Consider the following 3,958-nt stretch of genomic DNA (forward strand, 5'->3'; position numbering starts at 1 on the left):
CCTGATATTTCTTTCTTAAAAGTCTGGTAGAGGGGCACCTGGGTGGCTCAGTGGGTTAAAGCCTCTGCCTTCTGCTCAGGTCTTAATCCCAGGGTCCTGGGAGCAAGCCCTGCATTGGGTTCTCTGCTCAGTAGAAGTCACAGTGATGTTTTTTGGAAGTTTATTAATTCATGATTCAATTTTTTTAAATATATAAAGGCATATTTACATGACCTACTTTTCCTGGTGTGAGTTTTGGTAAAACGTGTCTTTCAAGGATTTGTCCCATTTCACCTAAGTTATCAAACTTATAAGCATAAAGTAGTTTATATTATCCTTTTAATGTCCATGAAAACAGTAATGATACCTCTATTTCATTTCTGGTTTTAGTAATTTGTGTCTTTTCTATTTTTTCTTGGTTAGTCTATTTAGAAATTTATAAATGTTACTAATCTTTTCAAAGAACCATCCTTTGTTTTCACTGATTTTCTCTATTACTTTCTTGTTTCCAGTTTCACTGTTATTTGCTCTATTATTATTATTTCTTTTCTTTTGCTTATTTGGACCTAATTGTCTCTTATTTTTCTAGTTTCCTAAGGTAAAAGCCTAGATTATTGATTTTAGATCTTTCTTTTATCCTAATATATGTATTCAATGTAATAAATTTTCCCCTAGTGCCTGCTTTTGTTGCATCCAACACCTTTTGATAAGCTATGTTTTCATTTTTAGTTCAAAATATTTAAAAATACCATTTTATGTTTCTTTCTTGACCCATGAGTTACTTAGTTGTTGTTTAACCTCCAAATATTTTGATATTTTCCAACTTTCTTTCTGTTACTAATTTCTGATTTAATTCCATTGTGACCTGAAAGAATTATATAGTTTCTATTCTCTTAAAATTGTTAACATGTGTTTTGTGGCCCAGAATGTGGTCCACCCAAATCAACTTATATCAGTACAGCAAGGAGAGAGCACCCAAAATGATTTTTTTCTAGCCAAAATCCTGAAGTGCAAAATCTTTTTCAGTAAGGAAGGAGCTTACTCCTTTCTGTCAAATACAGCAGGAGAGAGTTAAGAAGCTGAAACAATGTGGCAGTTAATGCACAATTCAGCCCCCAAAGCCTCTTTGAGATTTGAACTTGTGAGCCCTGATTTACAGTGCCATCACTAACTTCTGAGCATACACCCTTTTACAAGCACCATTTGAGATAGATTCTAAATTGAGCTTCAGAACAAATTAGGATAGAGTAAGCTCAACTTGAATACTTGCCCAACATGTGCAAGCAATTGCAACTCCAGATTTAGAGCACAGAGAGACAGATAGGTCTGAAAGGAACCCTGACCTGCCAGGCAAGACTCCCCACATGACACTGGGAATCAGCAGGCCACAGGGATTACTCTTTCCCCTGGTAATGCAAGACCTATAAGGTGGCAGCCTTGTAGGTCTTGTTGAGGTAGACTGCCTTGATCCAACCAAACCTTCTCCTAGAATCCCTGCTGGGTACACTCACCTGGATTCCTGCGTACTGGCTTGAGGAATATACAGAAGAGTCTTCACTTTTCTATTGAAGTTCCTATGAGGGAAACCAGAGAGGCTGAACCTTGACTACAGAGGCCATGTCGGACTCTGGGGATCAAAGGGAGAGTCCACACATTCATGAAAGAGATGACTCTCTCTCAATGGAATATTCACAAACATCATTGCTTCTAGACGTGAAGGCTTTGGTAAGAGATGGGGGACTCTTGCTCCTGTCAGGTGTGATTGGTGGAGAACATAGGTCCGATATGGTCTTCAGAAGGAGCTGAGGCCTCAATGACCAGCAAAGTGGATTCAAGTATAAATAATAGTGAAAGGGAGAGCAATACCAAAAAGTGGAAGAAAGGGTGGGTGAGGTACAGAGCCCATGGGCAGATGATCTGATGCCCAGGAGGAGCTGGCCTATTTCTGTTCTTGTGGATTTATGTATGGTTAATAATTCTGGCATTGGATATGAAAGGGCCCAAATCAAATCCTGGGTCAGCATAGTTTTAAGACTGAAAGAAAACAGAAAGAGAAGGCAACACTGGAGAAACACCCTTATAGGGAACCTCAGAGCTAGGAGGACTTTGACTTGTAGGTTTGGAGGGACTAAGAGAACCCACAAGGGAGAACCTTGTCCTCCAGGAGAAGGCAGTCCTGGAGGTCCTAGGGAAACTTCTGTTTCCCTAGGTCCATGGGTTCCTGACATGACTGGCAGGGTCAGTAGAAGCTCTTAAAAATAATACAGCAGTTCTGTCAGGTGGTCACTGATCTGTGTTTGTTTCTTGCTTGGAATGTTTTAAGATCCAGGGCTACACCACAGGACATTTTGCAAAAAGTCTTCTGGACCAAATAAAAAATCCTGCCATTATCATCTCCCTTTAGAAGTCCAAATTGCTGTCTCAAACATACCATTAAACCTCGACCCGCTGCAAGAAGCAGACACCTCCAGGAGGAAACTGAGTGACTGAGGAGCCTGCAGGGGAGGGGCAGGACTGCAGTAGGGTTCTGACAAGGGCCTGGCCTTCTTTGCTTGGTCATTCTCACCAAGTCAGAGCAATTAGCTGGAAAGAAAGGAAGCAGCACTCGGTGGGGACTATTGAGAAGGGGCGACTGCAATTAAACACTCTTCCAGGGGCCACTATCTTAGGCTAAGGTGACTTTAGCCTTGAGCTTACAGACTTTGGCCTCCCTAAACCTTTTTCACCACTTTTACTCTTCAAATCCAAAGTTGTTCTAAGAGAGTCATTCCTCACCTCTCTGGGTACCTGATGGTCATAACATTAAGCCAGGGACTGAGAGAGGTGGCCTGGTGGGACCGAAAGGGCACCGATGACTGTAGCATAGAGTCTAGAAGGTGTGTGTCGATCTTTCCAGGCAGCCTTTCCAAACAAGGTTCTTGCCTGTGGTGAACAAAGAATTTTCCAAACACTCTCAGCATGTGCCTTTGCTGGTAGAGTGGAGGACTATAGTTGGATCTCTGTAGGAATCCTTAGGTAATTGGTTTGATTCCCACTGGAAGAAATTTCTACAATCTTGTCCTTTGCAAATGGAGCTACCCTACAGTTGGGCTGGCTGGCTGGCTGGCTTTCTTTCTTTCTTTATTTCTTTATTTATTTATTTATTTATTTCAGTGTTCCAAGATTCATTTTTTAGGCACCACACCCAGTACTCCATGCAATAAATGCCCTCCACAACACCCACCACCAGGCTCACCCAACCCCCCACCCCCATCCCCTCCAAAACCCTCGGTTTGTTTCTGAGAGTCCATAGTCTCTCATGGTTCGTCTCCCCCTCCGATTTCTCCCAACTCACTTCTCCTCTCCTTCTCCCAGTGTCCTCTGTGTTATTCCTTATGCTCCACAAGTAAGTGAAACCATATGATAATTGACTCTCTCTGACTTATTTCACTCAGCATAATCTCCTCCAGTCCCATCCATGTTGATAAAAAAGTTGGGTATTCATCCTTTCTGATGGAGGCATAATACTCCATTGTATATAAAAATACGGAATGCTTCACAAATTTACGTGTCATCCTTGCACAGGGGCCATGCTAATCTTCTCTGTATCATTCCCATTTTAGTATATGTGCTGCCAAAGCGAGCACTACAGTTGGGCCTTTAAATTAGAACTGGAGGGGCGCCTGGGTGGCTCAGTGGGTTAAGCCGCTGCCTTCGGCTCAGGTCATGATCTCAGGGTCCTGGGATCGAGTCACGCATCGGGCTCTCTGCTCGACAGGGAGCCTGCTTCCCTCTCTCTCTCTCTCTCTGCCTGCCTGCCTCTCTGTCTACTTGTGATCTCTCTCTGTCAAAATAAATAATAAATAAAATCTTAAAAAAAAAATTAGAACTGGAACCTGAGGATGATGGACACTAAGGTGATCACATGGTGTAATGAGCACTGGGTATGTATAAGAGTGATGAATCACTGAACTCCACCTCTGAAACTAATAATACACTG

At 42.3% G+C, this 3,958-nt stretch overlaps 1 non-coding gene across 1 annotated transcript; it reads right to left on the reverse strand.

Annotated features, from left to right (window-relative positions):
- Positions 1 to 3,498: 3,498 nt before the first annotated feature.
- LOC125105752 (U6 spliceosomal RNA) lies at positions 3,499 to 3,605 on the reverse strand. The gene has a single exon (XR_007129019.1). It is a non-coding gene; the product is annotated as a U6 spliceosomal RNA (small nuclear RNA).
- Positions 3,606 to 3,958: the final 353 nt, after the last annotated feature.

The sequence above is a fragment of the Lutra lutra genome, chromosome 7 (assembly GCF_902655055.1).
Source record: "Lutra lutra chromosome 7, mLutLut1.2, whole genome shotgun sequence".
NCBI lineage: Eukaryota > Metazoa > Chordata > Mammalia > Carnivora > Mustelidae > Lutra > Lutra lutra.